Genomic DNA, 15,294 nt, shown 5'->3' with positions numbered 1-15,294 from the left:
ATGAAGCTGAACCCGAAGAAATGTTCCTTCGGAGTTGAAGAAGAAAAATTTCTTGGGTATTACATCACCAGAAAGGGGATCCAGGCGAATCCGAAAAAAGTGGACATGCTAAAATAACTCCAAACCCCCGCAACCATAAAAGACATGCAGAGCCTGAATGGGAAGTTAGCGTCACTTAGCAGATTCATATCAAAGGGAGCAGAGAAACAACTACCCTTCTTCAGAATTCTGAAGGGATGCTTGGGAAAAAAGAAAATTGTTTGGAACAAAGAAACGGAGAGGGCATTCATTGAAATGAAGGAATACATCGCTAAACTCCCTACCTTAACCTCACCCAAAGAAGGAAAAACACTCTTCATATACTTGGCTGCTTCGAAAGAATGCATCAGCACAGTATTGGTCACCGAACGAGAGAAAACGCAAGTACCAATATACTTCGTCGGTCGAGTACTTCAAGGAGCCGAGCTGAATTATCCAGAACTCGAGAAACTCACTCTAGCACTCGTCCATACAGCTAAGAAACTCCGAAGATACTTCCAAGCACATCAGATAGTGGTACTTACTAACAAACCAATCAGGCAAGTGCTCTCGAAACCTGAAAAATCGGGGAGAATGGCCAAATGGGCCATTGAGTTAGGAGAGCATGACATTGAGTTCCAGGTCAGGCATGCAATCAAAGGACAAGTTCTAGCAGATTTCATCGCCGAAACTGATAGTGTAAATAAAGAAGACACGAAGAACTCAACCTAAGTTATCACCCCAAAGATCAAAAATGAAGAGTGGAAGTTGTACACCGATGGTGCGTCAAGCTCCGATGGATCAGGTGCTGGTCTAATGTTAGTAAATACCGAAGGAAAAGAGTTCACTTATGCACTTCGTTTCGAATTCGATACAACCAATAACGAAGCAGAGTACGAAGCTCTGCTAGCAGGATTGAGAATGGCGAAGGAATTAAAAATCCTTCATCTCCGAGCCTTCGTTGACTCACAGCTAGTGTCTAACCAGATCAAAGGCACCTTTGAAGCAAAGCAACCCACCATCCAACAATACTTGTCAAAAGCAAAAGAACTGATCGAAAGCTTCAAAAGTTTTGATATCGAGCATGTCCGAAGAAGTCAAAATAAGAAGGCAGACGTACTGAGCAAACTTGTTTCGCTGACATTTGAGCACCTCGCAAAAGAAGTCTTGGTGGAGGTGTTAGAGAAGAAATCAATCCTAGAGGAAGAAGTCAATGACCTCATACAAGAAGACCAGGTAACATGGATGACTCCGCTACAGGTATATCTTGAGACAGGAAAATTACCAGAGGATAAAAACGAAGCAAGGAAGATAAGGATAAAAGCACCTTCGTACAAAATGATGAACGGAGCACTATACCGAAGATCCTTTCTTACCCCATGGCTTCGATGTGTAGGCCAAAGCAAGCAACTGTCATAATCCAAGAGATGCACGAAGGAATATGTGGTCTACATGCGGGTCTAAGGTCAGTAGTCGCCAAAATCATGAGACTAGGGTACTACTGGCCTACAATGCGCCATGACACCACGATGGTACTACAAACTTGTGAGTCTTGTCAAATCCACTCAAATGTCCCGAGGCAGCACAAACAAGAACTAATCTCTGTCACATCTGCGTGGCCGTTGGTGAAATGGGAAATAGACATAGTTGGACCCATCAATGATACACCATGAAGCCCAAGATTCCTACTGGTAGCAATTGACTACTTCACCAAGTGGGCCGAAGCAAAACCGTTGGCAGCAATCACTGGTAAGCAAATAGAGAAATTTGTCTGGGAACACATCGTATGCAGGTTCGAAGTCCCCCAGGAAATAGTCTCGGACAATGGGAAACAATTCGCAGAAGGAATATTTCCAAAATTTTGCAAGCAATTGAAAATCCAGCAAAGCTTCACCTCGGTATATCATCCCCAAGGTAATGGACAGGTGGAGGTAACAAACTGAGACAAATCAAAGGAATAGAGAGGCGCTTAGGTAAATGCAGAAAGGGATGGGTCGATGAGCTTCCCTTGGTGCTGTGGGCACACAGGACAACCCCAAAACGAAGCAATGGTGAAACCCCCTACAGCCTTGCATACGGGACAGAAGCCGTTCTTCCCTCAGAGATACAAGTGCTAACAGAAAGAACAACGAACAATGAAAACAACGAAGGAAATCTTCGAGTTAACTTGAATTTGCTCGAGGAAAGAAGAGAAGCAGCTGTGATTTGGGAGGCCTCATACAAACGAATGATTGAAGGCTATTATAACAAAAGAGTAAAACCCTCAACCTTCAAAGTAGGAGAATATGTCCTAAGGTTAAACAATGCAAGCAAGGTGGAATACGAAGGAAAATTGGGACCAAATTGGGAAGGCCCCTATGTGATTGCACAAGTATTGGGAAAAGGCTCCTACAAGCTGGAAACAACAACCGGTAAACCAATACCAAGGGCATGGAATGCAACCAACCTCAAAAAGGTTTATCATTAGAAGTCTTGTACTTTTTATTTTGTAACATGTAGTTGAAAGATGCAAAATTGGTAGTTGAAGCCTATAAACTTCCTACACGAAACTTAATGAATTTCTCAACTACTTTTGATAAACTAATGTCTTGACAAAATTAAAATTCCATACGAAAAATTATGTGAGAAAAATGACAGCCGGCACGCAAAATAACCCTGTCATAATCCACACTATACCGAGCAACGAGGCAAAATATGCTTCGGAATACTCGACGTAAGGAAACAAGTTTTCCTTAAAAGTGATCACTGCACCACCATCCTGCAAGGTAGAGAGTTTATACCCATCCAAGCAGGATAAAAATCCATGGTAACACATATAAGAAAAAAAGCATGCAAAAATTAAACAAACTAGAGTTATGCCATACATGACCATTGTTCAAATAAAAAGGGCGATAAAGCTCAGGCACCTAGGCCAAACAAAAGAAGATAATTGTTTCAAACGATTACAAACAACAACTAGTTAATAGGGGCATCAACTTTTCCAGACTCTCCCATAGCTACAGGAACCTCCAGGAGAGTTTCTTCATGATAATGCTAAAAACGAACATATATTTCATAGCATTATTCCTCAAGAAAGACAAGCTTTTAGTTGCAATTGTCCTATTTACAAGTGATATTCGTTTAAATAATAAAAGGTGAAGACAAAAGGCAGATTCGACGAATTGAAGACGCAAACGACCAAAAAGCTCAAAAGTACAAAAGACAATCAAAGAGGTTCCAATTATTGATAAGAAACGTCTCAAAATTACAAGAGTACAAGATTCAAAACGCAAAGTACAAGATATTAAATTGTACGCAAGGACGTTCGAAAATCCGGAACCGGGACCAGAGTCAACTCTCAACGCTCGACGCAATGGACTAAAAATTACAAGTCAACTATGCACATAAATATAATATAATATTTAAATAATTCTTATAATTATTTATATATTATATAATATAAAAATCCTTCGGTAAACAAAGAGCCAAAGCTAGGTGAGCTGTAAAAACAAACTCCGCGACTCGCGGAGTTTGAAGAGCAAAAAGGGTGCGAGTCGCGGAGATTACCTGGACTCAAATCCCTATAAAAGGCAACGCAGTTTGATCATTTTTCATCATCTTTTTCTATCTCTCAATATATCTATACGTAATATTTATTTATATTTTAATTTTAATTTTAATTTTAATTTTAATTTTAATTTTAATTCTAATAATAAGGGTATGTTAGCGAATGTTGTAAGGGTGTAAGTCGAAATTCTGTCCGTGTAACGCTACGCTATTTTTAATCATTGTAAGTTATGTTCAACCTTTTTAATTTAATGTCTCGTAGCTAAGTTATTATTATGCTTATTTAATCCGAAGTAATCATGATGTTGGGCTAATTACTAAAATTGGGTAATTGGGCTTTGTACCATAATTGGGGTTTGGACAAAAGAACGACACTTGTGGAAATTAGACTATGGGCTATTAATGGGCTTTATATTTGTTTAACTAAATGATAGTTTGTTAATGTTAATATAAAGATTTACAATTGGGCATCCCTATAAATAACCATATACACTCGATCGGATACGATGGGCGGGGTATTTATATGTACGAATAATCGTTCATTTAACCGGACACGGGAATGGATTAATAGTCACTAGAATTATTAAAACAGGGGTGAAATTATGTACAAGGACACTTGGCATAATTGTTAACAAAGTATTAAAACCTTGGGTTACACGCAGTCGATAACATGGTGTAATTATTAAACAAAGTATTAAAATCTTGTTACAGTTTAAGTCCTCAATTAGTTGGAATATTTAACTTCGGGTATAGGGATAATTTGACGAGGACACTCGTACTTTATATTTATGACTGATGGACTGTTATGGACAAAAACCAGACGGACATATTAAATAATCCAGGACAAAGGACAATTAACCCATGAGCATAAAACTAAAATCAACACGTCAAACATCATGATTACGGAAGTTTAAATAAGCATAATTCTTTTATTTCATATTTAATTTCCTTTATTTTATATTTAATTGCACTTCTAATTATCGCACTTTTATTTATTGTTATTGTATTTGCACTTTTAATTATCGTACTTTTTAATTATCGCAAGTTTATTTTATCGCACTTTTATTTATCGCAATTTCATTATCGTTATTTACTTTACGCTTTAAATTAAGTCTTGTATTTATTTTTAATATTTTACATTTAGGTTTTAACTGCGACTAAAGTTTTAAAATCGACAAACCGGTCATTAAACGGTAAAAACCCCCCTTTATAATAATAATATTACTTATATATATATTTATATTTTTATAAATTTAAACTAATATAGCGTTAAGCTTTGTTTAAAGATTTTCCCTGTGGAACGAACCGAACTTACTAAAAACTACACTACTGTACGATTAGGTACACTGCCTATAAGTGTTGTAGCAAGGTTTAAGTATATCCATTCTATAAATAAATAAATATCTTGTGTAAAATTGTATCGTATTTAATAGTATTTTCTTGTAAAAATATAAGCTATTTTATATACACCTAGCGAAAACATCAAGTATTTTTGGCGCCGCTGCCGGGGAACATCTAGCTTAAAAGCCGGAAGCGCAACCCTAATATATATAAAAAAAATAAAAAGATTTTTATTTTTAGTTTACTTTTATTAAAATACGCTTTTGTAAAAATACGTTTTAAATATTCAAAAACATAAAAAAAAGAAAATAAAAATATAAATATTTTTAAGAGTTTGTTAAATATTTAAGTTTTGTAAAGTTTCTTTATTTTTATTTTATAAAAATATAAGTTTTATTTAAATATTTTGTTTTTATTTAAAACATAAAATTAAAACCGAAAATATATATATATATATATATATATATATATATATATATATATATATATATATATATATATAAATCTAGTTTTAAGATTTTTATTTATAAAATTATAAAGTATTTCTATTTTAGTTTTTAGATATAAGTTTTTATTATATAAATACTTTTATTAAAACAGAAAATATAAAACAATAAAAAAAAACACACAAAAACGCGTCGAATTTAAATCAGCCTGTCATCTGAAATTTTGAATCCCGCGACTCGCGGCGTTTATTGCCACCTGGTACCGCGACTCGTGGAGTTGTCCCTGACGCGCCTGACAGAACCCTAATATGCATTTAATACGGGGTAATTATTATTTTTATTAACTTTAAACCTAATTAGGTTATTTATATTATATTAATTAGTTTAGTTAGTTTATTTTGTTTTATTTAATTTTATTTAGTTTAATTAAATTATAAAATTAATAGTTTTATAAAATAAATAATATAAAAATAATATTTTTATAAAAAATTGTACTTTTTACAACTTTTAGTATATTTTTATATTTTGTCCCTTTTTATTTGTTTTTAGCGTAACTTTTGTATTTTTCGTTCATATTTAGTTTTAAGACATAGTTTTTGCCATAGTTATTTTTACTTCTAGATTTTTAGGCTTTGCCGTAAAATTCCTTAAGTGTTTTTTCTTTAGACTAAGATCTAAGTGCTTTAGAATTTTGCGACGCCTTTTTAAGTTTTAGTTTCTTTTTAAGTTATTGCCATTTGGGATATAGTTTTACTTGTAAGCTTTAATAGTTTTAGACGCAACTTTTAATTTTTAGTTTTTAGTGTCTTTTTAAGTTCCAACGCGCTACTTTCTTATTTTTATTTTTCGAAACCTTTTACCTATGTATCAATTATCACTCCAATTAGTAATCTCAATTTGCGATTATAATTTTAAGTTAGTGATAGTAATAAGGTTGGGTTAGTCGAGTATTTTAAAGTTTTATAAGTCACTCTTTTTCTTTCTTATTTTTCGACGCCTTTTATTTTTCAACCGTTTTCTTTTTCGATCTTTTTCGACGCGCTCTTTTTCTTTCTTATTTCTTGCTATTCTAGTTTTAGGACATAGATTTTTATTCTACTTCTTATCTAAATTTCTTAAAATTACGAAAATTTATTTTAAGTGGTTAAATTGATAGACATCAAAATTTTCTGGTTCGTAGTAATAGTTGGATTTGTACGTGGACCGGGTTATTGGAGCCAAACCGTACTCAATTATATTGAGACCAAACGAATCCTGCCCCTCTGCTGCATCTTTTGGCTATTCGAAACGTGGGCAAAATCAGAAAAGTTTATTAATTGGATAACTTATATAATTTTTCTTTCCTTTTAAAAACTAATAGGATATTCAGTAAATGCACCGAGCAAGACGTTCAACACCTTTTGTACGTTCACCACCTGTAACTAGATCAAGACATTTAGCAAATATTACCGCCGTTGATTTTTCTTTAGAATCGTCATCCAGTCGACCAAGTACTCCAGTTCAAATTTTCGATAATCCATTTTTTGAACCCGACCTCACAATTGAGAATCCGGAGAATATTCAGGGACAATTCATAGATCCTGAACCATTAATTTTTCCTCCGGAACCACCAATCATTCAAACAGAGATTGTTGAGGAACGAACCATTAAATCAGAATCCTCTAGTGATTCCGATTCAACAAATTCAATTATGGAGAATCTGGAACCTTTAAGTATGGAAGACCGAATGAGAGCTAAACGCACTGGCCAAGGTCACGCAATTACTCATCCAGACATTAATGCGCCAGATTATGAAATCAAAGGACAAATTCTACATATGGTGACTAATCAATGCCAATTTAGTGGTGCGCCGAAGGAAGATCCAAATGAACATCTTCGTACCTTTAATAGGATCTGCACACTATTTAAAATAAGAGAAGTAGAAGATGAACAGATATATCTCATGTTATTTCCTTGGACTTTAAAGGGAGAAGCCAAAGATTGGTTGGAATCGTTACCTGAAGGGGCGATTGATACATGGGACGTTTTAGTTGAAAAATTTCTTAAACAATTCTTTCCGGCATCTAAAGCCGTAAGACTTCAAGGGAAAATTGTTACGTTCACACAGAAGCCAAATGAAACTCTATATGAGGCGTGGACCAGATTTGGAAAGTTATTGAGAGGATGTCCGCAACATGGTTTAGACACCTGTCAAATAGTACAAATATTCTACCAAGGATGCGACATCACTACAAGAAAAGACATCGATATAGCAGCAGGTGGTTCTATTATGAAGAAAACCGAAACTGATGCTTACAAAATTATTGATAACACTGCTTCCCACTCACATGAGTGGCACCAAGAAAAAGATATCATTAGATCATCTAAAGCAGCTAGAGCCGATTCTAGCCATGACTTAGATTCCATTTCCGCAAAGATAGATGCTGTCGAGAGACGAATGGAAAGGATGACTAAAGATATCCACTCAATACGAATTAGTTGTGAGCAGTGTGGAGGATCACATTTGACAAAAATTGTCTCAGTATTGAATTAACAATGGAACAAAGAGAGAATGTTTCATATCTAAACCAAAGGCCTGGAAATAATTATCAGAATAATTATCAACCGCCAAGACCGATCTACAATCAAAACCAGAATTATAATCGAAATATTCCATACAACAACCGACAAGGTCCTAGTAATCAACAAGTATCCAACAATACTTACAACCAGCAAAGACCTAATTTTCAAAATAAACCACCACAAACCGATGATAAAAATCCGAATTTAGAAGATATGATGACAAAGCTAGTAGAAACTCAAACGCAGTTTTTCACATCTCAAAAACAAACCAATGAACAAAATGCTCAAGCATTTAGAAATCAACAAGCTTCTATTCAAAACTTGGAACAAGAAGTAAGTAACCTAGCAAGGTTAATAGGTGAAAGAAAACCGGGAAGTTTACCTAGTGATACAAATGCTAACTCCTGGAATGAAACAGCTAAAGCCATTACCACAAGAAGTGGTACAACACTTAAACCACCTGAAATACCTGTAAATTCTGATGAAGCTATTCCTACTCCACAAGAACCACAACCTGAACAAGATAAGGAAACAGAACCGGTAGTTAAAAAGGTTAATGAAGATAACACAGTTAAGGACAAACCTTATGTTAAACCATACCAATCACCACTTCCTTACCCGAGTAAAATGAAAAAAGAGAAACTTGAAGCTGAGCAATCCAAATTCTTGGATATGTTTAAACAGATAAATGTAAATCTTCCTTTCATTGATGTGATTTCAGGAATGCCTAGATATGCTAAATTTCTGAAAGATCTAATCTCGAATAGAAAGAAAATGGAAGAACTCTCGGCCGTTACTATGAATGCTAATTGTTCAGCAGTGCTGTTGAATAAGATACCAGAAAAATTATCTGATCCAGGAAGTTTCACAATTCCATGTTTTCTGGGTAGTCTTAGTTCAATAGAAGCATTGGCAGACTTAGGTGCTAGTATAAATTTAATGCCGTATTCACTATACGCAAAACTAGACCTTGGAGAATTGAAACCAACAAGAATAAGTATACAACTAGCCGATCGATCAATAAAATATCCTAGAGGGATAATGGAGAACATGCTAGTTAAAGTTGGTACTTTAGTATTTCCAGTAGATTTTGTTGTTCTAGATATGGAAGAAGATTCTCAAGTTCCTCTCATATTAGGAAGACCATTCTTAAACACGGCTAAAGCAATGATAGACGTGTTTGGTAAGAAACTGACCCTAAGTATAGAGGACGAGAGTGTTACCTTTTCAGTTGATAGAGCAATGCAATAACCGCAATCTGCAGATGATACATGTTATTATATTCAAACTATAGATTCACATGCAGAATTATTAGAAGAATTTCCAGAATTACAAGGAACAGGAGAATGTTCTTTAGGAGAAGGAACTAAACCAATTGATGAAGTTGAAATGTTAGTGTAACGACCCGCACTTTTTCGATCATACTATACTTATAAGATTAATATTTACATAAATTAAACCTTGCCAACATGATAAGCAATCCAAATTGTCGAGACTTATATTTCCGAAAAGAGTTTTACACAACGTTTGACCGTCTAGTTTGACCGATGATATCACGAACTATACAATATATGATAATTATACGTTTGTGTATATAAATGTATATATACATATTTAACATGATTAATAAATGTTTTAATATCTCATTTTGTATTAATAACAACAAGTTATAAGTATATTTTGAAACTACTAACTTAAGTTTTCAAAACGATAACTATACGTAACGTTATTTGACATAAATACTTAAGACTTATAATGTTATACATATATCGTATAAGTAATGTATTTAATCACTTTTAAGAACTTAAATACATAAAACCATATAAGTGTATTCACAAAAGATAGCTATATTTGAATCCTCATTCCATTTTTCACAAAATTTCTATACGTATATCTAGAGTATAAGTACTCGTATCATACCTAGCTTCTATACGTATTTACTAATAGTAAATACACATCAAATCACCACCTAACCCACCCTTGTTACTGCCCTTAGAGCAAGGTAATTGGAATTTGGATGCATGCATGAATTATTATACAAAAATACAAGAGAAAACCTTGTCTTGTCTCCTCATGGCCACGTTATTATGGCCTTTATATGTATCATCATCTTCATTCATTTTACTTCAACTTTCTAGCCAAAACACACACATACTTTGAAGCCTTAAAACCCTTAATCAATTCAGCAAAGTTTCCAAGAAGATCTAGCTTCAAAAACCATACTAAAACACCATAAGAAAACCATACAAAAACACTTCAAGAAAACCCTCCAAGAACACCAACTTACTTCCAATCTTTCATCCACTTCTATCACCCTTTTGATTCTAGCTTCTTACTCCTCTTTTACAGCAAACTTATCCAAGGAACTTGAGGTAGAATCTATGTTCATAACCTTATTCGATTCATATATATATAGCTATCTTATTTTGTGGTACAAAAGTTTAACAACAAGAACATAGTTTGAATGTTTTCAAACTTGTTTGCAAACTAAATAGATCCTTCTAACTTAACTTTTAAAATACTTCAAGACCTGTAATATAACTTATGTATATGCTAATTTAACAAGGTAAAACTTGGTTTTTCAAAGTATAAGTATTTTTAGAAAAATGGTCATTAAATGATTTTGTTGTAACAAAAATGTTTAACTTCATATGTTTCACTAATGTTTCACTTATGCCGTATGATTTTGAATACAAACCAAGGTATTTACAGTTCATAGTCTTAAAGAAGAACTCGATCCAAGAAGATGGCAATTTGAATCAACGAAAACGGATTTGTAACGAAGAAACTATGACCGAAACAAAATTGGTTATCCTAGATCATTTCAACTACGGGATCAATTGGAAAAAAATGATATAAATCACATATTTCTAAGATAACATGATATTTTATATATATGTACTTATAATTCAATTTTATATGGTTCAGGATCACCCGTAAACAACACGAGAAGATTAATCATAAGATCCCATGAATGTACGCAACACGTCATTTGACAACACCGGTACCATGGGTCAAGATTAATCTCGACCAACACATATACGATGGGGTTTTATTGATTTCGTTGGGGGTTTTATTTATTTCATTGCGGGTATATTAAACATCTAAAAATGAACCATTAAAAATTGAATTACTAACATCGGACTGCTAACTACGGACTAAGGAATTATTCAAAGTATTAAAAGTATAACAAGTATATATATATATAACGTTTGTTTTAAAATGAAAACATATTGATATATTATATATGGATAGGTTTGTGATATCAACCGGAAGACCGAGTCAAAATATATATATCATCAAGACAAGAGTGAGTATATAGTCCCACTTTTAAACTCTAAATATTTCGGGATGAGAATACATGTATTTTATGTTTTACATTATGGACACAAGTAACTGAAAAATATATTCTACGTTGAGTTGTACCACTGGCATACTTCCCTGTAGCTTGGTAACTAATATTTACAGCGGTATTGTAAACGCGAATCCTGTTGATAGATCTATCGGGCCTGACAACCCCAATCGGACTGGACGACCAGTATTCAACGGTTGCACAGTACTTCGTTTTGTGACTACACTTGGTACGGTGTAGTAAGATTTCATATTAAAGGGAATATGCGACGTGAAAATGTTAAGTATGGTTACCAAGTGCTCAACCACTTAGAATATTTTTATTAAACTGTTTATATACGAAATCTTGTGGTCTATATATATATTGCTGCCGGCATTAAACCTATATCTCACCAACTTTATGTTGACCTTTTAAAACATGTCTATTCTCAGGTGATTTCTAAAGCTTCCGCTGCATCATGTTGGATCTAACCAGGATCTTGCGTACGCATGTTTGTGTCAAAAATAAAACTGCATATCCGAGATGTTGTATTGTAAAATATGCTAGAAACCGTGTTGTTGTCATCATTTGTAAAGTTTGTAAGTCGAAGATTATCGCTAAACGTTAATCTTCTTTTTATTGTCTTAAGCTTGTAACAAAAATAATGGTTATGGTTTGCAATGTATAATATATGCAGTTTTCTTTCAAAAATGTCTCATATAGAGGTCAATACCTCGCAATGAAATCATACGTTATCTAACGCGTTCTTATGGTTAAGGACGGGTTATGACATGTGGTATCAGAGCGTTGGTCTTAGCGAACCAGGTTTGCATTAGTGTGTCTAACCGAGAAGTCGTTAGGATACATTAGTAAAGTCTGGACTTTGACCGGGTCTGATTTAAAAAAAAAAAAACCATTGCTTATCACTGTTGGTTAAAAATTTATATGTAAATATTATGTAAGTACTAATGGGTTAGTTGTTATGTGATAGATGTCGGGCTCGAAACTTATTATCACATTCAGCGACTCCGAATCAGAACCTTCAGATTGTGTTTCAGTCATTAACATATCCGATGACGAAAGTGGTATTTTTGGGGAAGACTCACAATTTCCGGATGAACCAACTATAGAAATATCGGAAAGTGAACCCGAGGAGGAAAGTGAACCCGAAGAGGAAAGTGAACCCGAAGAAGAAAGTGAACCCGAGGAAGAAATACTAGAAATTACGAAAGAAAAATTCGATCAAGGAAAGAAACGAAAAGCGAATGAATTAGAAAATTCAAATCCCGAACTTAGTGAGAATGACGTAGCACCAATTCCACTCAACACTACCACCCCTATTCCCGCTATTCCTATTAGTGCTATCCCCGCATCTAGTTCTTCGGCTCCTCAGCCAAAACGTAGGCAGACAGCTAGGATAAGCGTTAGGCCATTCATTGGAACTAAACGCTCTAGAAAATAGACCGAACGATGCACTGCCGTATTAAGCCATGGAATCATATAATGTTTTGTATAATATTATTAGTGTGGTTTGCTTAAAGTTTGATGTAAGATAAGCATATGTAAAATAGCGAAGTATGAAATGCAATAATTTTCCATGGTTAAGTATTATTTAGATTGTAGTAATTGATTCTGTACTAAGCTATTAAGTATGAACATTAACGGGTAGGTACTACCCAAGATATAATTATAAAACGCTAATAAGAAGAAAAGGCTTTTATAATAATACCTGGTTCATATTATTAACAAGCTATAAATGTACTATAAATACACACTACATCTATAATATTCCATGTGAATAATTATTTTCTTTCATTAGGAAATGGCGCGATTGAATCGAATGACGGAACAAGAACTCGAGGAACTCATCAACCAGCGAGTGAACGATAGAATGCTATGGGTCGAAGCTGCAAGAGCTGCTGCAGTTAACCCAAATCCTCGTGTAGGATGCTCCTACAAGACGTTTCAAGCTTGCAAGCCATCATCATTCAGTGGAACGGAAGGACCGATCGGTTTAACCCGATGGATAGAAAAGATGGAGACGGTGTTCAAAATCAGTGGTTGTGATGAAAAAGACATGACCAAGTTTGCATCGTGCACTTTACAAGATAGTGCACTCACATGGTGGAAGAATTATGTGAAGGCGGTAGGAGGAGATGTAGCTTATGATACTCCATGGGAAGAATTCAAAGCAATGATAATCACCGAGTATTGTCCAAGGAATGAGGTTATTAAGTTAGAAGATGAGTTACGAAGTTTGAAGGTGGTTGGTACTGAAATCACCAACTACAATCAGCGATTCATGGAATTGGTTTTACTATGTCCTGAATTGGTTCCAACCGAAGCACGGAAGATTGAAATGTACAAAGGTGGTTTGCCCAAAAAGGTCAAGGCAAACGTTACGGCGTCGAAACCTAAGACAATTCATGAAGCTATAACCATGGCGAACGAGTTAATGGATCAGGTCATTCTGGATAAGAAAGCATTCACTACTGAGGTGAAGGTATCGAGTAACAAAAGGAAGTGGAACGGAAATTATGATCGAGGTTACCAACAGCAATCTTTTAAGAAACCAGAAACCCCGAAAGGTGCGGGTAGCGGTTCAGGCTTTGGTTACAAAGGACAAAGTCCTTTATGCAACCGTTGTCACAAACATCACTTTGGTTACTGTAGTGTGTTGTGCACCAAATGCAATCGACAGGGACATCTTGCTGAAGATTGTAAGGCTCTCGTTACAAATGCAAATGGTAACAAGACTCCTGCCACCAACGCAAATAGAACTGCTTTGGCTAACATTACTTGTTTTGGGTGTGGAAAACAAGGTCATTATAAGAGCCAGTGCCCGAATCAGAATGGCGGACCTGCACGTGGAAGAGCGTTTGTTATTAATGCTAGAGAGGCACGAGAAGACCCGGAACTTGTTACGGGTACGTTTACCATTAATAACTTATCAGCATCTATTTTATTTGATACTGGCGCCGATAGAAGTTACGTGTGTATAAATTTTTACACTAAATTGAATTGTTCATCATTACCTCTAGATGCTAAGTACTTGATTGAGTTAGCTAATGGTAAACTAATTAAAGCCGATAAAATTTGTCGTGATTGTGAAATAAATCTAGCTGGAGAAACGTTTAAAATCGACTTAATACCCGTAGAATTAGGAGGTTTTGATGTAATAGTCGGCATGGACTGGATGTCCAAAATAGGAGCGGAAGTTGTTTGTGCCAAGAAGGCAATTCGTATTCCTGGTAAGGATAAAATGCCAGTGATGATTTATGGAGAGAAGGGTAATTCAAAGCTAAAACTCATTAGCTGTTTGAAAGCTAAGAAGTGTTTAGAAAAGGGATGTTACGCTATTTTAGCACATGTTAATAAAGTCGAAAAGAAAGAAAAGTGCATCAACGACGTGCCTGTGGCAAGAGATTTTCCTGAAGTTTTTCCGGAAGAATTGCCGGGATTACCTCCATTTAGATCGGTAGAATTTCAAATAGATTTAGTACCAGGAGCTGCACCAGTGGCTCGTGCGCCATATAGACTTGCACCGTCCGAATTAAAAGAACTTCAAAGTCAGTTAAAAGAATTACTAGACCGTGGATTCATACGACCAAGTACTTCACCGTGGGGAGCTCCGATTCTATTTGTTAAAAAGAAAGATGGATCTTTTAGGATGTGCATAGATTATCGTGAATTAAATAAGTTAACTATCAAAAATCGGTATCCACTACCGAGAATTGATGACTTATTTGATCAATTGCAAGGATCATGTGTTTATTCGAAAATCGACCTAAGATCGGGCTATCATCAACTACGTGTCAAAGAAGAGGACATTCCGAAAACTGCTTTTCGGACACGTTATGGTCATTACGAATTTTTGGTCATGCCGTTTGGGTTGACAAATGCGCCAGCTGTATTCATGGACCTCATGAATCGAGTTTGTAGTCCGTATTTGGATAAGTTTGTTATCGTTTTCATTGATGATATTCTTATCTATTCCAAGAGTGAGCAAGAGCATGAGCAGCATTTAAGGTTGATATTAGAGTTGTTGAG

Source organism: Rutidosis leptorrhynchoides, chromosome 2 (genome assembly GCF_046630445.1).
Source record: "Rutidosis leptorrhynchoides isolate AG116_Rl617_1_P2 chromosome 2, CSIRO_AGI_Rlap_v1, whole genome shotgun sequence".
In the NCBI taxonomy this organism is placed as follows: Eukaryota; Viridiplantae; Streptophyta; class Magnoliopsida; order Asterales; family Asteraceae; genus Rutidosis; species Rutidosis leptorrhynchoides.
This window is presented reverse-complemented; position numbering follows the sequence as displayed.